Raw genomic sequence first — 22,813 nt, 5'->3', positions numbered from 1 at the left:
TTTAGTACACTGAAACTCTTATCACAAAGTATTGAATAGTAGCTATTGCTTCAGTCTAATTCATTTGATCGTAGACCACACACATATACTATGGGTGTAAATTAATGATACTCAGACCTCAGTGGTTCAGGAGCCAAATTAATAATCAACATTACCAAAAAGAGCCACAGTAGTGTGAATTCAGTGTTTCATTTACTATAGTACTATATATTCATATTTAAACAGTATGACGGGAAATGTATATATATATACACATTATATATATGTATATATATAAAAATTCTCAAAGCAAAATGATGATCAAGTATAATTATTTTATCAATTTCAATTGATTAATAACATAGAAAAAACATCCTAGTTGGTTAATAACTTAGACTGGTTAATAATTAAATCACACAGTGTTTTAATATCATGTGATACAAAGAGCCACACATTAAAGAACCACTTGCAGCTCGCGAGCCTCAGTCTGATTATCACTGGTGTAATTCATCCAGTACAAATCAGCATAGCTCCTCTGATGTTAGCTTTAAGCATCACCATCAATGGAACTGTTCTCCCAGGCTTAAAGTTGACCATGTATGTAGTATGAAGGACAATCTTCATTCATTGAAATATTTTGCTTTCCACAATCAACTCTCTGTGTAACTTTTTATGAGTGATATACCCAAATACTTGGATGCTAATATCTAAACTGCATTGTTAAATTTATTCACCTAAATTTGGGTTATTGTTATGTACCTTATGATTTTTAAAACAAACTTTGTATTTGTAGATAATCTAAACACTAAACCAATATGTACAGACACTGTTTTCTTAACCTGTGTATTATATAATTTTTTTAACATTAGCTTTAATAATATTTGAAGGATTAGAATCCAGTTGAAGATCTGACCTTGTATATCCAAGTAACTCTCCAATTCCATCTGTTGAATCCCTTACTGTAATTAGTTTCTAACTGATGAAGTGGAGATGCTAAGATGTTTTTGTTGTATTCTTTGCAACTTATATTTTATATATTTTATTTATTAAGAAGCAATGTTTTCTTTTACATTATTACTAAATTCCAGCAACCTGATAACACAAAACACAATAATAATATAATTCTATACGACAGTAATAACAACAGACATAAAACCCTGTTATTACCCCATTTGGTTAAATATCTGATTAAACAAGCTTAAAACTAGAGCTGTTATTCAACTACAATGGTACATATTTGTGACGGTACAGGTCTATATGACTGCAAATTAGCTCAATGAACTTGAAATAGCCAAGGTTTTTGACTTTACAAGGTACACAGGAAACTGCTACTTGCACATATTTTAGCAAACTGATAATGGGAGAAGATTTAAAACATGGTGTAGACTGTTGATATTAATACATTCAGCTTCTTCAGAACACTATGTGAAAACTTCCTAAGGGAAAAGTATAACTTAATGGCAAGAGTTTACATTTTCTAGTTCTGAACTATCTCTTGAACAGAAAAGTAAAATGGCACCCATCAGAGCAAAGTCTTTGCTCTCTGTGAGAGTTTACACAGCTATTCACCACTAACATGAGTAATGAGGAGATTCCATTAGAAAAAGTAATAAAAATATATTATCATCACCTACCCTAAAGAATACAGAAATTTGTCAAAATCTTTCATTTTACCCATGCAAAGACTGAGGAATACTCCAGATGCTAGAGTTAAAATTGAAGTCCCATTTCCCTTATAAATCATACTTTTACAGAGTTTTTAACTGGGCTGAAAATTTTTGCTTCAGGCTGGAGTCTGGCATACAAGAACTCAGTCCAAGAATGTTTAGTGTTTGCTTTGCTTTACAAAATGTTGTTTATTTTAAAAAAATCTGTTCAACTATTTTTAACTATGTAAGTGTGCTCCTAACAATAGCTACTGCTCCTTTTTTCAGTTGTAACCTTTCAGGCTCCATACTCCATGCTGCCTTTGAATAAATCCATCCATCCATCCCTGAGCTGTTTACTGAATGAGCGTGAACACTGCTTTTTTTCAATGAAAAATGTCATAAGGATTTTTAATATGTGAACTTGGTGCGCATGCTTGGCATCTGGACTAATATGAGAAACTATAACGGCTACCATCTCTCAGGGTAATAATCCATGCAAGAAGGATTTACACAACAGACCGCGATGTCTCGTTCAGTGTATCATGGACCATTAACTCAAAATGTACTCTTTAAAAGGTGTCAAAATACAGGTTTATATAACAGACCAGAACTACTGTCATTTATCAAATTAAATAATAGATGCAGTACAAGAATATTAAAATTCATATACAGTAGCAACTAGTATTATTTGTAAATGTCCAAATATCCATTTGTATAATATCCAATTACTTTCCATGATAGCTTCCCTTGCCCTCCACCCATTTCTTTTTGACTGTCATAAATAAGAAGATATACAATACACTGAAATAACACTAAAGAGGTGACAAAAAAAAATCCCCAGACATTTTTCTATATGTATATATATTCTATTCCAACCTGAGGCAGATGAAGGTGTTTACTTCAGGATCATTTACCTTAATCAATTAAATTATAACCAAAATGTAAAATGCAGCAGAAGGTTGGGATGAGAGGTTTTGAATGTACTTGGAGAGGTTGAGGAGAGAAATACGATTAGCTTCTATCAGTTTTAAAGACATGGAGTTTTGCTGTTTGTTTTCATTGTCTTGGCTAAAGAGAAAAGGAGGACTTGTGGCACCTTAGAGACTAACACATTTATTTCGTTATGCTCAAATAAATGTGTTAGTCTCTAAGGTGCCACAAGTCCTCCTTTTCTTATTGCGAATACAGACTAACACGGCTGCTACTCTGAAACTTGGCTAAAGAGTTAACTCCTGTTTTGTAACAGCACTAAATGGACTCTCTATTTGCCATCTCTTGTTTCTCTCCCTCTTAGGTATCTGTGCTAGATACTTAACAAGGTAGGTTCTGCTTAATGGGAACCAGTTGCGAGTTTTGCCCTCTGTCCCCTGTGATGGTGACCCCAGACCGCTCGCTGATTTCTCTAAAAAGTGGCTGGAGCATTCAACCACCTCGAGCGGAGCCCTCCTGCGCCCCCTACCGGTGCCATACAACTATGGCAAAGAGTAAAGTCAGGCTCCCCACTCCAGAAACAAAATCACCAATACAACCTGGAGTAAGTAAAGCAAAGAGCAAAGGTGCCCAGTCATAGGAAACACATTGGCAGGAGCTGCATCACACCTGAGCAAAGAGCCCTGTTTGCACTGGAACAGAGTATGTGCTCAGAACATGGATCTATGGGGGTGGGGGAAATCCGGACCGTTACTGGGCATTGATGCAACATCCACCGACAGTTTTTCTGCTACTCTCCCCCTACTAGCCCTCTCTGGAGACCCTACGGCCCCCTTTCCACTGATCAGCACACGGTGCTTCCTTCACCCTAAATCCTGGATCGAGACTCACAACTAACAGAAATACAACAGGAACGGGGGTGGGGTAGAGGTTCCCTGGATTTAGGTGTTGAGCAAATTGCAGGTGCACCCTGTGACCCAATCATCCCTCCAAATAAGAAACTCCCATCCCTTCCTAGCCCCCAGGACAGCTGCAGCCTATACCACAGTAAAAACATCACACCCCTTTAAAAACAGCCCCTCACTGTGCTTGGTCACTTAGTCAAACCGAGTTTGATACACAGCTGCTGTGCAATCAAGCCTGTCCCCACCAGCCCTTCTCTGGCTCTTCAAATGGCGGAAGCTGGTGTCCTGCAGAGGGGAGAACAACTCGAGAGAATTGGGGTGGCTGGGTAAGGGGGCTGGGGAGGTGAGTTTTATCTTTAAGGATGTTTAAGTTGCCAGCCCACCACAGTGATGTTCAGATCCCGCACGGGGGAGGGAAGCCAAGTCACAGAAATGTTTAGTGTTCATCTCTCCCATCTCCCCCACCCCAGCACACAGTATAATTGTGGGCCACCCAGAAGTTGCAACTGGTTGAGCAGCTTTCAATGTTTACTCACCGCAGCAGAGAATTCATACCTTGAGGCTGCTTCTCGGAATCGGCTCGGATCAGAGCGAGCCGACAGACCCCAAACTAAAGCACAACAAATCCCAGCACGCAGCAGAGGCAGAGTGAGGAGCGGCTCGGCAGGTGATGCGCCAGCCCGGCCCCCTAGCGCTTCGGGGCTCAGGGGGGCTCCGGGTCCGTCTGGGCGCCCCCGGAAGGGGATGGCAAGAGCCAAAGGCACACAGCTGGGTCAGGCAGGGGAGAGGCGGCCCTCCGCCGGGCAGTCCCTGGGAGGAGGGGGGTGAATACGCAGGGGGAAACTGCCTATAAATCCAGAGCCGGGGGGGCAGCATATAAAGCGAGGAGAGGATTCCCCGAGGAGGCGCCTGGTGATCCCGCGGGAGGAGAAGGAGACCGAGACCCGGACACCGGCCGCTGCTCTCCCCTCGCTCGGCGGCAGCAGCAGCCGCCCTGCCTGCGTCCCGGGCTTCCTGGCGGCTTGGCAGCCCGCGGGCGGGTGGGGAGCTGTGCGAGAGCGCCCCGGCCACGGGGAGTCCGGGCGGGCAGCCGGAGAGCCGTGTGCCTGTGCCAGCGTCTCTCGCCGACTCCCCCTGCAGGCCTGGCTGGGCGCGGAGCCTCCTCCCCCCGCGCGTGCACACGCCGCTTCTCGGGGCCAGGCAGGGGGTGAAACCGGAGCCCCGGCCGCCCGCTTCTCCCCCGCCCCTGAGGCCCCCGGGCGGCGCACTCCCCTCGCAGCCCCAGCCCCAGCCCCAGCCCCTGCCCGTCCCGTGCCAGCCGCGCGCAGCCCGCCCCGCAGACACTGCTCCCTGCAGGCGGTGGTAGAGCGCGCACCCCTCGCTCTGCCCTTCCCCCCGCCTTCCCCAACGCCTGCGTGTGACAGGTCGCTCACCTCCCCGAGCCCGAGCTGGGCCTCCGCCCCCTTGTGGGCAGCGGCGGGCTGCTGAAAGGCTATTTTTAGGCCTCGGGCTAGGGCACTATAAAGGTCCCAGGGAGAGTGAGTGGGACAGTGAGACGTGGCACTGACTCTCCTGCGGGATAGACTCGCAAGCATCCTACTGCTCAGGTACGTGTGCGCTAGCGGGGACTGCACGCTTGTTACGGTTTCGGTGCATGCCCTTTCTGTTACACGTAGCAAACTAATGCGCCCTGGTGTTTTTCCTCTCACTCCGCATATTTGCTTGTTTTAAAGTAAGGCCATCGAAGTTCACTCATCGCTTTTCCAGAAGCGTTGGCACGTTTCTCTAAACCACAGTGCAAAGTAAACCACTTCTACCGTCTGCAAGACTGCCTCGGTTTAAAAGTGTAAAATGTTGTTGTTGTTTGTTAAAGTTTCACATATAAAACAAAAGCATGGAACGGATCCAGCGAACAAGAGCCCTACAATATTAGACTCAATGAAAACAACTATAATCAAAAGCTGCTTGCAATCCAAAATGGTAGGAATTCAAATCGCCTGAAACTCCACAAGGTGAAACACCACTTTGGCTTACTTTTTATATAAGAAACTCGCTCATGGGACAGATTAATGAATATGAAAGTTCATGTTTGTCAGAAATAATGTAAGTTCCCAAGCTTCAGCGTTTTTACTGGCTGTTTATTGATATGAAACCCAATATAAAGATAAAAATGGTAAGGGCCAAACTCTGATTTCAGTTACATCTCTATAACCCAGACAGTTTCCTTTAACTACAATAAGGTTTGATTTCAGAGGCATCAGCTAAGCTATTTCATAGAGTGTGGCATTTTCTTCATAATTCCTTAATCTCAGGCAATGATATATTTAATATAAAAAAAAACATCAAATTTTAAACTTTGTCACAGAAACACTCACCCAATCAGATGTCATTTTTTTTAAAAATAAAGCTTAATCATTTGGATGTATATTAAATTATAGATATATAAATATCCTGTATTCTGGTGATTTCTGTAAATCTTCACCTCTTACAACAGCTTTACTTTTTAAACTCTGGAATATATACTATTTTTTCTGAATCTTTAAAAACAAAATCACAAGTATATTAACTTAGAAAAGTAGTCACTGTACATGCAAGTACTTCATCCAATAAAAATACCAAAAGGATTGTTAATACCTAGACTTTTATTGAGTTCCCAGAGCAGGGGTTTTCAACTTTTTTATTTCAGAACCCCCACCACCACGCTATAAAAACTCCAGGGCCCATGGTGGGGGAGGGCTCTGGGCTGGGCAGGGAGGGGTCCCTCGGGCAGAAGCATAGTTTGACTTCTATTGGGGGGCAGGGCAGGGGACAGTGGAGCCTGGGCCAGCTCCACATGGTAGGGTCTGGGGAGGGAGTGCCACCTCCACCCCCTGACTCAGCTCAGCAGGCCACCCAGCTTGTCTGAGTTCGGGGGGAGGGGGCAACCAAAAATTATAACTCAAAGGTGGGGGGTTTAGCTCAAACAGTTTGAAAATTGCTCAGGTGCAAGCAGGAGGTAGCTAGTGGGGCAGGGTAGCTGGGACTGTGTGCAGGCAGAGATAGTAGCTCAGGGTGCAGGGAGTGGGTAGCTAAGGGTTGTGTGCCAGAAGTCCCATCCCGCCCCCGCTGTCGCTGCTCCCTGAGGGCTCTGCTGGCCCCCAAGCCAGGTTCCCCTCACCAGCTGTATGAGCAGTCAAAGGGGCTGGGAGCTGATGCGCTACCCAGGCACCAGCAGGAGATGGGGAAACACCGCAGCTGCTTGCTCCATGGCACCAGTCAGAGCAGCACCTGGCCAAGGGCAGGGCCTCGGGGGTGTGGGGAGAGGAGGAGATAGGGGAGTGTGGAGCTTCCCGTGGGACTGCCCAATTCTCGGTAAGACACTGCAGTTTGGGGGGGCAATGCCTCCCTGCCCCAACTCCACCCATGGGCTCAGAGCTTCTGCCCCACAGGGAGCACCAACGCCCGGGGCTCTGAGATTCAGCCCCACAGCTCCCAGATTTAGCCCCACAGAGGGCACCGGGGCCCTAGGATTCTGCTCCATGGCTCCTGGCTTCAGCCCCCTGGGTAGTGCCAGTGCTTGGTCTTCAGCTATGCAGCTCCCAGCTTCAGGTCTCAGGGCTCCAGGTTTCAGCTTCAGGGCCCCACAGCCCCCCTAAAAGGGCTCGCAGACCCCCAGGGGGCCACAGACCCCCACTTGAGAATTGCTGCTATACACTATCCCATCTTTTTGACACTGTGTGTATTAAAGAATCTGTAAATACATGATGAAATCATAAAGAGTGACTTTCAGAGCTGTTATAATCTTTTGTGTCAATGACCCATAATAGAACGTTGCAATAAGAGATTCATAATGATTCCTCTGAAACAGGTGATGCGTGGGAGATAGGGTTGCCAGGGGTCCAGATTTTGACCAGAACGTCTGTGTAGGAGCCTGAGTGGGGACATGCTGCTGCTTCCTAGAGCTGCGTGGAGGCAGGGCAGGCAGGGAGCCTGCCTTAGCCGCTATGCACCACCGACCAGACTTTTCACTGCCTGGTCAGCGGTACTGACCGGAGCAGCCAGGTTCCCTTTTAGACCGGGCGTTACAGTAGAAAACCGGACACCTGGCAACCCTAGCACGGTGCTGGGACAGGTAGGGAGCCTGCCTTAGCCCCTCTGCCCCACCAACCAGACTTTTAATGGCCTGTCAGTGGTGCTGACCGGAGCTGCCAGATTCCCTTTTTGACCAGGCGTTCTGGTAGAAAACCGGGCACCTGGCAACCCTAGCGCGGTGCCAGGACAGGAAGGGAGCCTGCCTTAGCCCTGCTGCACAGCTGACCAGGAGCTGCCCGAGGGAAACCCCTGCCCCAGCCCTGAGCCCCCCCCAAACCTGAAGCCCCCTCCTGCACCTCAAACCCCTCATCCCTGGCCTCACCCCAGAGCCCACACCACCAACCCAGAGCCCATACCCACTCCTGCATCCCAACCCGCAGCCCCCTCCCACACTCCAAATCCCTCAGCCCCACCCCTCAGGCTGGAGCCCCCTTCTGCATCCTAAACCCCTCATTCCCAGCCCCACCCCAGAGCCTGTACCCCCAGCCGGAGCCTTCACTCCCTCTTGCACCCCAACTCCCTGCCCCAGTCTGGAGCCCCCTCCTGCACCCTGAACCCCTCATTTCTGGTCACACCCCAGAGCCTGCATCCCCAGTTAGATCCCCCACCCCTGCTGCAGCCCAGTGAAATTGAGTGAGGGTGGGGAAGAGCGAGCCACCAAGGGAGGGGGAATGTAGTGAGTGGGGGGCATGGTCTTGGGGAAGGGGTAGGGCTAGGGTGTTCAGTTTTGTGCAATTAGAAAGTTGGCAACCCTAATGGGGGAGCATACAGGGTCATGTGCCCCTCCAGTTTTGCTGCTTGGCTTGTTCTGAGCATGCTCACGCGGATGAGCATGCTCAGAAACACTGCTGAAGCTGGCTGCCCACATTGTGCCCCCCACTATTGGCAGGCAAATAATCCATTAGAGTTTTATCTCAGGTGTTTCATACCCATTCACTAAGGTGCCGATATAATCCATGGAAGAACAGTAATAGTGACCAATTATTTTTCATTTTATTTTGTTTTAAGGAACCCACAATAAAAGACTCAATTAAAAAGCTACATGAAAGTGGCCATTATATTACTCTCTTAAAAGAGAACTACAAAATGTAAAATAATTCTAGTCACCACATGTAATAACAGTTGAGTAAATCATTACAAAAAAATTCATGATTGGACAGGGTGATTTCCATATATATATTGCAATAAACTCTTGAAAGGAGAGACTGTCTTTTCTATTTTTTGTGTGTACAATATCTAGTACAATGGGGCTGTGATCTCTGACTGGGGTTTCTAGGCACTATCCAATACAAAAAGTTGGGACTAGGAGGTGTTAGGGACTGGAACTGAGGAAGTCAATCTTCTGCCTGACTAGGGACAGTAGAGAGATAGACAAAGAAAGGACAGAAAGTGGATTTACTTAAGTCTGCCTGTGAGGAGGTCTATGCATGAGTAAATCTGTCTGTAGTGCTTTAAGGTTTAAAGAGATACTAGCACAGTGTCGGAAAATGTATGCCCAAGATTTAGATTCTCTAAGCAACAGAGGACAAGGGAGGAGGAGGAGGATTTAACAAACATATTAAAATCTTTTTTTTACTAATTGTTTACATTGTTTTTTATTAAAACTTTATTAATATAGCACTCGTTGGTATTGTGACCCAGGGATCCCTGGATGCTGATTGGTAGAGGGGGTCCATAGGGCTGTACAGGGATCCCCTGAATTGGATATCTGCATAATAATTCACCAAAGTGTCACATGTGAGGTCTCTCCTGAGAGCAAGTAGCTTACTGGTCATAATAATCATTGCAAAATGTATAAAGAGATAATATCTAAGTAGTTAAGTCTCTTATAAGAAAGGAGTTAGCAAAGAGAGCTGAAAACAGGGGAGTTTGAGTGGGAGTTCGTAAGCGGAGTATGGTGGAGGGTGTGTGTGGTTTTTTTGTTGGTTGTTTTTGGGTTTTCCTTCTTGACAGCAGCTTAGGGGGGAAGACTCTGACAGCTACAGAGGCAGCAGTGGTAGAGACCTGAAAAATGGAAGAGACAATGAAGAAGACTGGATGTGGAAGCTGCGGGATGTATATTATTCTGGAGTGCATACCCTAAAGGTGCTTCATTTGGATGAATTGTCACCTGACAGATCTGATGGAAGAGAAGATCGAAGGTTTGGAGATGAAGCTAGAAACTGTGGTTGAGTTTAGAAGGGGTTTGAGCAGATGATGGAGGGAAGGAGAGAGGAGGCTGAAGGGAAACTTTAAGATTTGCAGATGCATGCTGGACCAGTGAACTGTGAGGATAGACTGCTGGATGAGGAAAGTGGCCATTGGAAGCATGTGACTACAAGAACAAGGCAGAGAGAAAGACCAACTAGCAAAGGAGAAACAGAGCTCGGGAAGAGGTTTGCTGAGCTGGAAAATGAAGGGGAGAGGTAGGCAGTAACAGAAGATGGGAGAGCAAGGAAGAAGAGAAAAGTGGTAGTCCTACAAAAAAAGGAGAAGAGACCTTGGAGATAGCCAGAGCTTGGAGCCCCAGGAGGATAGAGAATAGAGGATGATCCACAGAAGATTGCAAGTGAGAACAAAAGACAAGAGGACTTGCAGCCAGAAAGAACAGAAAGGGGAAGGCTGGAGAAGGGCACCAACAACAGGAAAAAAACAGGTGTATGTGATGTGGGGACTTCCTAATAAGAACAACAGACTGGTCTGTCACTAGAGCTGATCTGGAGAACAGAATGGTGTGTTGTCTGCTGGGAGTTAAGATTACAGGATGTGAAACAGAGACTGAAGAGGATCCTAATGGGAACAGAAAAGAATCCACTGACTGTCTTTCAAGTGGGAACAAATGATACTGCTAGATTTTCAGTGGGATGAATCAAGAAAGAATATGCCTGGGTGGGGAAGATGCTCAAAGACATGGGGGCTCAGGTGATTTTCCATGAGATTCTACCAGTCCCTGGAGGAGAGCAGCAAAGGCAAAACAAGACTACGATGATCAACAGATGGCTCAGGCAATGGTGCTATAAGGAGGGCTTTGGGTGTTTGACCACTGGGAGACATTCACAGACAGAGGACTGTTCTCATGGGATGTACTCTTCCTTACTAGCGAGGGACATAGTCTTCTGGGATGGAAGCTGGCACAACTGATTAAAAGAGCTTTAAACTAGGAATTTGGGGGAGATGGTTTGGAGATGCTCGTATAATTTTCACGCCTGATTCTGGTATTGAGTAGGAGGAAAATCAATTAAAAGAGGATACAGCAATGGAGAGAGGAACAATGGAGGATAGGAAAATAGTGCCAGTACCAATGACAGTAACAGGTAGGCAATGCTAGCAGTAAAATGACTGTACCTAATCAGGCGAGGAATCTAAGTGAAGCCAAGCAGAAACTGCTATTTGTATTCGAAATTATGAATATTGGCTGTGTACTGGATTGATTTTTAAGTAGCCTTTGTAAAGCATTTGGTCAGCTGCTTGAGAAAGGAATGTGTGAATTAAATGCCCAATCAAGAAACACTTAAGGGACAATGGATCTTGGGAGGCTCCAGTCCACATAAGAAGTCTACATGAGGACGTTCAAGCTAGCATGTGAGCCATGGCTGCTACCTGTAAGTTCTGAGTCATGCATGGACACGTGACTTGCCCATGTGTCTCCAAAACTCCATCTTGTAGCTGGACTTTGCATAGGAGAGAGGAGGGGGTACCCACTCCGAAGAGAGAGTCTATTTAAGCCTGTGAGAGACCCCTCCATTTTGTCTTCAGTTGGCTAAAAAGATAGCCTCTCCACCCCCAAGGATACCTAAAAGAAACTGGAACAAAGGACAGTAACTACAGGGGATGAGAGTGATTGCTGGACCCAGATTAGAAGGAGACTAGTCTGTAAAAGGAAGCTTACTGGAATTCCTCTAAGGATGAGGCTTTATCTGTATTCAGTTTTCTTAGACATAGACTTGCATGTTCTATTTTATTTTGCTTGGTTATTCACTTTGTTCTGTCTGTTACTACTTGGAACCACTTAAATCCTACTTTCTGTATTTAATAAAATCAGTTTTTACATATTAATTAACCCAGAGTATGTATTAATACCTGGGGGGGGCAAACAGCTGTGCATATCTCTCTATCAGTGTTATAGAGGGTGAACAATTTATGAGTTTACCCTGTATACGCTTTATACAGGGTAAAACAGATTTATTTGGGGTTTGGACCCCATTGGGAGTTGGGCATCTGAGTGTCAAAGACAGGAACATTTCTTAAGTTGCTTTCAGTTAAGTCTGCAGCTCTGGGCACATGGTTCAGACCCGGGGTCTGTGTTAGAGCTGACTGGTGTGTCTGGCTCAGCAAGACAGGATGCTGGAGTCCCAAGCTGGCAGGGAAAGCAGGGCAGAAGTAGTCTTGGCACATTAGATGGCAGCCCCAAGGGGATTTCTGTGATCCAACCCATCACAGTAGTAAGGTGCCTTATAGCCCTGGATGCCCCCAAGAAGCATCACAATACTCAGGGTGATTTAAAAACAGCCACTAGCTCAGGGGTGGGCAAACTTTTTGGCCTGAGGACCACACCGGGGAATAGAAATTGTATGGCGGGCCAGGAATGCTCACAAAATTGGGGTTGGGGTGAGGGCTCTATTTGGGGATGCAGGCCCTGGAGTGAGGCTGGGGATGAGGAGTTTGGGGTGTAGGAAGGTGCTCTGGGCTAGGACCGAGTGGTTCAGAGTGTGAGAGGGGGATCAGGGCTGGGGCAGGGGTGCGGGAAGGGGTGCAGGTTCCAGATGGGGGTGTGGGCTCTGAGGTGGGGATGGAGATGAGAGGTTTGGGGTGCAGGGGGTGCTCTGGGCTGGGATCAAGGGGTTTGGAGAGAAGGAGGGGGCTCACGGTTGGGGCAGGGGGTTGGGTGTGGGGAGAGGCTCAGGGGTGCAGGTTCCGAACAGTGCTTACCTCAAGTGGCTCCCAGAAGCAGTGGCATGTCCCTTCTCCAGCTCCTATGCATGGAGCGGCCCCCAACCCTCGGAGCGGGGCCATGTGGCTGCTTCTGGGAGCCGCGTGGTGTGGCCTCCAACCCGGTACCCCAGCTAGAGTGCCGGAGCAGGGCCGAGCCAGGTGGTGGAGCCCCCTACTCTACACCCCGGCTGGAGCACCAGAGTGGGGCAAGCTCCATACCCTGTTCCCCAGTGGGAGCTTGCAGACCAGATCTGGCCTGTGGTTTGCCCACCCGTGCACTAGCCCTTGCTCTCTCTCATACTATTTAGCTGCTCTACCATAGGAGAAAGGTCAGATTGCTGCACAATATTGCTGGTTGAACATTTTCAAAAATTTGACAAAAATATTTGACTAAATGTTTTTGCTGTTTTTCAACCAGTTTATAGGATGGTAATTGTTTTCTGAAAAATCTGAAATTTTGACCAAAATGATAAATTGTCTGTATTTATTTATTTTTTAAACCAGCTCTACCGCACATGGTGGGTTCTTCATAAATAAGGTTCTTCATAAATAATTTTGTATTATGTCTTTGTGAATCCTGACACATACCATTAAGCTGGCATTTTCAACACAACTATATGAAATGGATATTAATATGTTCTTGAAATTCATTTTAATAATTACCTCTTATTTTTCATTTTAAAACATCTATGATAGCTAGGATAGTTAATACATTTTTATATAACTGTTTAAAGAAATCTGGTGAAAATGATGAATCCTGGGGTACTGATTCATGTGACTTGAAAAGACCATCCATTTCCTGATTCACCTTCATATTTTCTAGGGAAAAAGCAATATTTTGGAATTTGTCTCTTCAATCAAATGATTTGTGTGTGTGTGTGTGTGTGTGTGTGTGTGTGTGTGTGTGTTTATTTCTCTTTCATTTCAGCCACTTTCCTGAACTGACATCTTAGAGATGAAGAACAAAGTTGGGGTGAGAATAAACAGTGCCTTGAAGAAACACAGCTACTGAACTTCTATTATGAATGGCAGTAAGAGAAACTGATTATATCTGTGCTCTCTAAAAAGAAGTGAGAAGATTTTGTTTAAATTAAAAAAGTTAGAGACCTAAGACATGGTCTTATTGTATTTATTCATAGATTCTAAGGCCAGAAAGGAATGCTGTGATCATCTAGTCTGACCTGCTATATAGCGCTGGCCACAGAACTTCCTCAAAATAATTCCTTGAGCATAGCTTTTAGAAAAACTTCCAATCTTTATTGAAAAATTGTCTGTCATGGATTTAAATTTGGGCTGTCAATCTCAGTTAATGCGTGCGATTCACTCAAAACAAATTAATGTTTTTGTTTTTTTTAAACAAGCGTAAATCCCACACCTCTGGAGACAGGACTCGGTGGCTTCCCACCCCCATGGAGCCACCCCAGGCCAAACTGCCCCACTCCCCAGCCTGATGTCAAGGTGTCACCCTCTCCTTGCCCGTGTACCCTGTTACCACTGAGCTGGGGTCAGGGAGCAGGTGGAGCCGGTCAGCTGCTGCTCTTCACTGAGGAGTGAGTGCTGCTGATAGCAGTTGCTGCTGGCTGAAAAAGCATCCAGGCTTCTGAGTGCTCTGCTTAAAGAGACATTGCTTCCCCAACACACAGACATGTTCTCTCACACCAACCCAAAATCTGAAATGGTGATTTTGGTGATCCAGGAGTGACCAGAGGGCTGCAGAATGGCCATGGGCTTCAGCAAGACGTAGCCCCCATGTGATAGCCTGGAGCCTGCCTTGAGCCGCAGGCTGAGTGCCAGGCACCATGAGTCACAGCAGCAGCACAGAAGTAAGGGTGGCAATACACTATATACCATGCCACCCTTACTTCTGTGCTGTTGCTGATGGCGGCATTGCCAGCAGAGCTGAATTTGTGTCGTGGCTGAGCCCCAGCACCTCTCTCAATACAAATTAAGCGCTGGGGCAGGGGGGCAATGAGGCCGGAGGTGATGTGGGGTTGGGGAGCCAGTGAGGCCCAGAGGCAATGGACTGCTGGGGATCCCATGGGAGCAGAGCACTGGGGGAGGGGTGCCCATAGGGGCCAGGGACTGCACTACAGTATTTGTATAAGCTGAATTGAAAAATACTATTTCTTTTATTAAAATTGTGACTAATCAAGACTTTTTAAATCTTGCAATTAATCATGATTAATTTTTTTAATCATTTGACAGCCCTAATTTAAATCTATTATTTAAATGTAAATCTAAAATAGATATTTTATTTAAAAATAAAAGGTTTGGAATGCATTTTTTGGGTGCCTCTGCACTATCCCTTTCTATCTTGCAGAGTTGCCCACCTATCTTAATTTATTTAAAAAAAAAAAAAAAAAAAAAAAAAGCCTACCTACGTAGGGCTAGATTCTATCACACATGTCCACATAGGGAAAGTTACACCAATTTAAGTTAACTGGACACTCGTATTTTGATTTCAAAGTGTCTTCGTTCAGTTTAGTTTAAATGTATTCCAAACTGATTTTAAGTAAACAAAAAACAAAACAAAAAAGTAGGGCTGTTAAGCGATTACAAAAAATTAATCACGGTTAAAAAAATTAATCGCACTGTTAAACAATAATAAAATACCATTTATTTAAATATTTTTGGGTGTCTTCTACATTTTCAAATATATTGATTTCAATTAGAACACAGAATACAAAGTGTACTTTTATATTTATTTTGTATTACAACCTAATACAAGTACTATAGTGCAATCTCATAATGAAAGTTGAACTTATAAATGTAGAATTATGTACAAAATACAACTGTATTCAAAAATAAAACAATGTAAAACTTTAGAACCTACAAGTCCACTCAGTTCTACTTCAGCCAATTGCTCAGACAAACAATTTTGGTTACAATTTGTAGGAGATAATGCTGCCCACATCTTGTTTACAATGTCACATGAAAGTGAGAACAGGCATTCGCATGCCACTGTTGTAGCCGGCATCACAAGATATTTACTTGCCAAATGTGCTAAAGATTCATAGGTCCCTTCATGCTTCAATCACCATTCCAGAAGACATGTGTCCATGCTGATGATGGGTTCTGCTTGATAATTATCCAAAGCAGAGTGGACCGATGCATGTTCATTTTCATCATGTGAGTCAGATGCCACCAGCAGAAGGTTGATTTTCTTTTTTGGTGGTTCAGGTTCTGTAGTTTCCACATTGGAGTGTTGCTCTTTTAAGACATCTGAAAGCATTCTCCACTCCTCGTCCTTCTCAGATTTTGGAAGGCACTTCAGATTCTTAAACCTTGGGTCGAGTGCTGTGTCTATCCTTAGAAATCTCACATTGGTACCTTCTTTGCATTTTGTCAAATCTGCTGTGAAAGTCTTCTTAAAACGAACATGTGCTGGGTCATCATCTGAGACTGCTATGACATGAAATACATGTCAGAATGTGGGTAAAACAGAACAGGAGACAATTCTCCCCCAAGGAGTTCAGTCACAAATGTAATTAATGCATTATTTTTTAAACAAGCATCATCAGGATGGAAGCATGTCTTCTGGAATGGTGGCCAAAGCATGAAGGGGCATATGAATGTTTAGCATATCTGGCATGTAAATACCTTGAAACACCAGCTACAAAAGTGCCCTACGAATGCCTGTTCTTAATTTAAGGTGACATTGTAAATAAGAAACAGTCAACAGTATCCCCCATAAATGTAAACAAACTTGTTTGTCTTAGCAATTGGCCGAACAAGAAGTAGGACTGAGTGGACTTCTAGGTTCTAAAGTTTTACATTGTTTTGTTTTTGAGTGCAGTTATGTAACAACAAAAATCTACATTTGTAAGGTACACTTTCACAATAAAGAGGTTACACTACAGTACTTGCATAAGGTAAATTAAAAATAGCATTTCTTTTATCATTTTTACAGTGCAAACATTTGTAATAAAAAATATAAAGTGAGCACTGTACACTTTTTATTCTGTTTTGTAATAGAAATCAATATATTTGACAATTTAGAAAAACATCCAAAAATATTTAATAAATTTCAATTGGTATGCTATTGTTTAACCGTGCAATTAATTTTTTTTAATCGCAGTTAATTTTTTAGAATTAATCACATGAGTTAACTGCGATTACATTATAGCCCTACAAAAAAGCCATTCTGATAAGTGTCAATTCAAGACTTTGTTCCAATTTAATTAAATTGGTGTAAATTCACACCTACAACAGTGCCGTTTTCTCTTGTAGACAAGGCCTCATTCACATTCAGTAGTACTTCAATCTGTAAATAGTCTCATTGAAGAAAATGAGATTGAAGTACTTCTCAATATAACGATGGTCGAAATCTTTTACGTTTATCAGGTATGTCAAATTACTTCTTTCTTTGACTAGGTTTTCCTTCTCCATCCAGATGGCCTAATAATAGCAGTATAAAATTATATAAAGTTATGGGCAGTATAAAATTTCAGCAGGCCTTTTCCTAGGTTCCTGCCACACTTTGTTTAATTTCTTGATAATATAAAAGCTAGGTATTTATTTTTTTTAAAAAACCGGTTATATTAGTCCTGAAATTGTGAACAAAATTATGCCTTACATTTCACCACTTTATTTTTTATTATGATGTATAAAATACTTCTATAGAAACCTCCAAGCTATGCATCTCAAAGAGCTTTAAAAACATTTAGGAACATACTTATTTTTTTTTATTTAGACATTGAAAATACATCAGTTCCAAGTTTAGGTGTTCTGACGAGCTATTAAAAACACAATTCATAACAAACGGAGAAAAAGTGGGAGGATATGTACCCCATTTCTTTCTATCTGTAACAGGGAAGCAAGGCTGGCAGTCCTGCAAAGTATTATGCACCTTGTGTGGACACCCATGCATTTAGCAGCCCTGTCCCTGCCTGCTTGCATATAAGATAAAATGTCAAATGCATATGAAAGTGAGACTTTTCCCTCTGGCAAAGAAAGGTGCCAGACAGGGACACAGAAGATCATAGGTATTAGCTTCAACTCTTTTACTGACTGCTAATAATATTTCTATGCAGTTCACATCACGTGCTACTGTCCAGGCCTCATACTTCTCCTATATAGTAGATGAGTACAATTCTCCGTATTTTACAAACATGATAACTAAGAGATTGTACAAAGTCACCTCAGGCAGAATTGAGAATAGAATCCAGATTTGTAATTTTACAGCCAGATCACATTTCTGAATGAATGTGCCAAATCTGTGTGCTTGCTTATTCTGTCTATAAGCATTGCTCTAACCAGTAAGTCACACCCTGTTCACAGAGCCAGGAACAGAACTCAGGAATTCCAATAACCAGTATTCCACTGCAGTTTCACAGTTGTGTAATTCACTCGCAAAAGGTACAGCATGTCTCCCTCTAAGCGCTGTTGCACATACAGGCTTACAGCCTCTTTCTGTTATCAGTTGATCTCTCAGCTGAATTGGAAGAGATCTGTGCTGAGGACCTGAAAGTGCTGGGCACAAATGCTGCTGACCCTGATGTGGGAAAAAATGAATGTAATTCAAAACTGTATCATTACAAGAAGGCAGAATTAAAACTCAGTGGGTAATGCTAATTCTGGCATTACCTAACTTTTGAGTGTTTGACTTTGCCTCCTTAATGTTCTTTTAAAGTTTGGTAGGTTTTTGGTATTTTTAATGCTTATAGATATATATCTCTATCTTAGGTTAGTGTGAGGAACCTGGAATAATTGCAATTGCTTAAATGATTTTATGTTGAAAAAGATTGTATCTAGAATTATAATTTGGATATTGGTTTTATTGTTGTATTCTATTGTATTTTGATTAACAAAAAGTGTCACTTTAAAAACATGGTAGGGAACTTCATACGCTGTGTTTGTTGGATGCTTAGGGCACTGTGTGGGAAGTTTTATGTGAATGTCCTAAGAATGGGAATACCATTCCTGTATAAACTGCTAAAAAGCCAGAATTTGATTTAATAAACCTATCTTTCCAGAAAACAACACTCATTCTTAAAGATATAACATAAGCATACGCTGGGGGGACAAGATGGCTGATTCTAGATCACTAGCAATGCAGTCTCACCTGTTTGACTCCAGACCAGCTCAGGTGAGATTAGTAATTGTTTCTATCTAATCGAACTTTATCGGCCCTTTGTGACAGGATGGAGTCCTGCTCCTGTCTTCTCCTCTGTCTACTCAGGCTATTCCAAAACCTTCAGTTGTTATACACCACCATGTAGTTTATTTACATTGTCTTTTCACCACCTTTAGTGACCTATACACCATATTGTTTACAACATCCATCGTTCCTCAGCCCTCTGCCAGGGTGTGGAAAGGGAAGCAATCTCTCCACTCAAAGATCTTTCTTCATTCTAGTTCTGTTAGCCTGCCTCTCTCCTCCTATGCCTCCTTTTACCCTGTGTGTTAATGCACTAGCTAGCTCTTTAATCCTTCCCAGCCCATTCTAATCCACTAACTAGGCACAGTCAGGTCTACCCCAGGGGAGATAATTGATGTTTAAGTGATCGGAGTGTTGGCTTAGCTGCTGATTCCCATCCCTGTATGAGAAAAGTTTGGGTGAGTCTCTGGTCCAGCTGCACCATTACGAAGGCCATATCTATACTATAGGGACTATTGCAGCATAGCTACTGTGCTGCAGCTATTGCCAGCATAACCATATAGACACAGCTCACAGCAATGGAAGAGGTTTTTCTGTCGCTGTCAAAATCCTTCTCTGAGCAATGGTAAAGGTTGTTGGAAGAATTCTCCCATCAACCTAGCTGCATCTATACTATGGGCTAGGATGGTATAGCTACAGTGCTCAGAGGTGTGGATTTTTCACACCCTTGAGCACCATAGCTGAGTCAACCTAAAGTTTTTGTGTAGATCAGGCCAAAATCACCAGCATGATTTGCACTAAATGGCCGACTCTGCAAAGAGACAAATAACTGCATGAGCCAGAGACTGAGCTATCCCCGTTATCTCTAAAGAATTGGGGTAAGACATGCTAGCAAGACAAAGTTGATGGCAAACTGTCCTGATGTTACCCTATAGCTAAACAGAGGACTTGGTTCACCAGGATTGTCAAATCTGATGCCTTTCACCAACTCTAAATCTACACAAATTTAAAAAGTTGAAGTTTATAGGCATATGCAAACTATTTTAAAAAATGCATGTTAGCTAATTAAATAATTTGCATAGAATATCACATATGGAGCTATAGAAAATCTGGCAGCTGCTGGGGACAGGTTGGGGGCTGAGAAAAGTCTAATTAGAAGCTCTAGTAGCAGAGAGTAACACACAGGTGCTTTAGGGATAATACTATTTTCTTTATTCTAATAATATTCTTTGTTCAGTTAGAAAGTGACTAATTCTCTGACTCTATAATTGTCACATAACAGAAAAAATCTGTCACCCCAAAAATCCCTCAACACAAAACAAAGTCAACAAAAACATAATATAAAAAAACCTCAACTCCAACATAAACCCTCAAATGCCTGCTTTCCTCCTTAAAAGTTGGTGCAAAGAGATAGGCCATGCAGCATTCCCTGAAGATAAAAAGCTAACGCTGTTTTGGACCAAAGGTGATTATGAATTCCAAAGTTGAGGACCCTGAAGAGAAAAGCCTTCCAACAATCTCCCACTCTTTTAACCTGAGCACCTCCACTTCTTGTAACTGCAGTTGTATGGCACAAGGAGAGAGACAGTCTCTCAGGTACACTGAAACCTCAGCTCCACAGTTCATAACAAATGCTTTAAACTCCCCCAGCAGGTCAGCAAGCAGCCAGTACAGATCATGGACCTCTAGAGTCATGCGCTGGTTAGCGGTGGGATAACCCACTTAACATGAATTCTGCCACATTTTGCACTGGTTTCAATTTCCAACTGGATTTTAGGATTGGCCCATGTGGAACACACTACACTGCCCCAGTCTCAAAGTGATAACATCATGGATTTTGGCAGTGAGATCAGCATCAAATAGAAAAGGTCACAACCACCTGACCAGACACACATGGAAAAATTGAGTCAAGATCATACTATGAGGTAGGTAAATATGGTAAAAATGTGGCTATCCCCCACATCCGCCTCTCAGGGACGCCACACCTCCTCGCAATCTGATCTGCAGGGTTAATCTCAAAAGAGGGGGGAATTAGCGGCAGTCTATGGGGCCCAGCCCTCAAGCAGGGCAGGGCAACAATCAGTCAGGGCTCTGCCCTGCAGTCAAGGCCAAGCTGTAGCAGTCTATAAGCCCAGGCCCTCAGGAAGGGCAGGGTGGCAAATAGTTAGGGCTCTGGCCTGTAAACAAGGCAGAGCCGTGGCAGCCTATAAGCCCCAAAGCAGTCTAGACTGAGGCTGGGGTGAGCACCCGAAGCAGTCTAGGGCCTCTGGTGGGGGTGGGCAATGAAAGCCAGCTTCTCAGCCTAAGGAGTGAGAGAACTGCCACCTCCGGGGTGGGGTGACAGGTGTAGGGGGACATGGGCCCACCCAACTCCACCAGGTCCCAGCCCAGGGTCTTAAGAGTAGCAGAATGGTCTGCCACTGGGTCAGAGGGGATTCCAGCTGCAACATGCTGACTGTGTTTCAAGCAGCCAGACAGTCATCTGGCTCCCCAGGGCTACTTCCTACTCTCCCATTGGCAGATACCTCAGTGTGGTGGTTGTCCGATGTCTCCCCAGAGTAGATGGCCAGTGCATTGGCAGCTCCAGCAACTCCTCAGCATCATGGTCAACTGGCAGCTCCAACCACTTGGATGTGTCCTCAGAATGGCTGGGGCTGCGGCTGGGGTCGGGGTCGGGCAGCTAGCAGGATGTATCTGTCTCTTTCAGTGGCTCCCTGCTAAGTAAGCAGCAGGGCCTTGGCTTTATACTTCCCCATTCTGTCCCACCCGTCTGCTTCCAGGGGGCGGGGCAATGGCTACCTGGTTCCACCCACCAGATGGTATGCTGTGGCCATCCCTCCACATCTGCCTCTGAGGGAGGCCACACCTCCTCACTACAGCAAGTTTATACTCAATGAATATTCAGAATTCAATATATCTAATGACAATAGCACAGAGTAATGATGTGTCAACATTACCAAAATGTAGTGGAAAAGCAGGGGGAAAAATTAAAAAAAAATACTTATCAACTTATTTTCTCTGAAGATGTGAACATTTGGGTGCTTTTCCCAATTTCACTTTTTTTCAGATTTGTGAAGCACGGGAGTGAAGGGCCAGGCAGTTTTCACACAAGTGCCTAAAGTTAGACAGACAACCACATTTAGGCACCTAAATAAGTGGCCAGGATTCAGAGATACTGAGCACACACGGCTCTGTTCCTCTGTGAATGGGAGCTGCTTAGGGCTCACCTCTGAAAATCAGGCAGTCCATTTATGTACCTAATTGTGGATTCAGGTACCTAACACTATGCACTCATGTTTAAAATTCTGGCACATATGTGTTAACCATTGTTTTCTAAGCTATTCACACTAATAGTTCTTTGGAAAGAAAAAAATTGATTCTGTTATTTGAGGCAGAAGTAAGTGCAAACTGGAAGAGGATCATTCTATGTTTTTAATGTTTACTTTAGTACATTATTGGGTCCAAATGTTTGTCTGACCTGACAAAATGCTGTTGACAGTTTAATTTTTTTCATAGCAGTTGAGCAAATGAGAAGATTAATGTAACTCCCAAACATTTTTACTGAAAATGTAATGACTGACACTTCCAGGGTCAGCAGGCAGATGGAGTTGTAGCAGAGAATACATATAAGCTGATTACCAGAGATACCTGCACAATTTGCTAATTCCATAAGATCTTTTTTAAATGGATGGCAACGCTCCCATTGACTTTAGTGGGAGCAGGAACAGGTCATATGTATTTTGTTTCTAGTTTGAGATTATCAGAGGATTTTAAGGAGTTAGCTGCCTAAATCTCATTGAACTTCAATGGGATTTGGACACCAACACTCTTAGGCTCCTTTGAAAATGCCAGCCTTAATCTGTATAGGAAGGCTACCTATCTGCCATATATGCAGTGTAGTTGTAGCTGTGGTGGTCCTAGGATATTAGAGAGACAAGGTGGCTGAGGTATTATCTTTTTTTGGGCCACCTTCTGTTGGTGAGAGAGCTTTTGAGCCACACAGAGCTCTTCTTCAGGTCTGGGAAAGGTATTCAGAGAGTCACAGCTAAATGAAAGGTGGAACAGATTGTTTAGCATCAGTAGGTAGCACATATTCTAAGGGACCATTCAAGGTAGGGTGGCCCGTTAACAGCTTTGCAGTCATAGGACAAAAAAGGAGATTGTTGTAATCAGCCATAAATCCAGTGTCTCTGTTCAGTCCATGATTTTCAGTGTTTAGCAGAGTTATATATTTAAGCTCCCAGGCATGTCTTTCGAAAGTGTTGTGT

General features: G+C 43.9%; 1 protein-coding gene and 1 non-coding gene across 3 annotated transcripts in view; one reads left to right on the top strand and one right to left on the bottom strand.

The window, feature by feature from the left end:
- SEMA5A (semaphorin 5A) overlaps positions 1-4,731 on the bottom strand; it is a 627,428-nt gene extending 622,697 nt beyond the window's left edge. The window contains exon 1 of one of the 2 annotated variants that reach the window (XM_038392658.2): positions 4,000-4,731. The gene's annotated coding sequence lies outside the window, so the exon portion shown is untranslated. The remainder of the gene's footprint in view (positions 1-3,999) is intronic. The other variant, XM_038392657.2, reaches the window with a different exon arrangement.
- Positions 4,732-13,185: 8,454 nt separating this feature from the next.
- LOC119852355 lies at positions 13,186-13,254 on the top strand. The gene has a single exon (XR_005291623.1). It is a non-coding gene; the product is annotated as a small nucleolar RNA SNORD123 (small nucleolar RNA).
- The last annotated feature ends 9,559 nt before the right edge of the window (positions 13,255-22,813 follow it).

Source organism: Dermochelys coriacea, chromosome 2 (assembly GCF_009764565.3).
Source record: "Dermochelys coriacea isolate rDerCor1 chromosome 2, rDerCor1.pri.v4, whole genome shotgun sequence".
NCBI classification, from domain to species: domain Eukaryota; kingdom Metazoa; phylum Chordata; order Testudines; family Dermochelyidae; genus Dermochelys; species Dermochelys coriacea.
The sequence above is the reverse complement of the archived record's forward strand: the minus strand, read 5'-3'. Positions and strand labels throughout refer to the sequence as shown.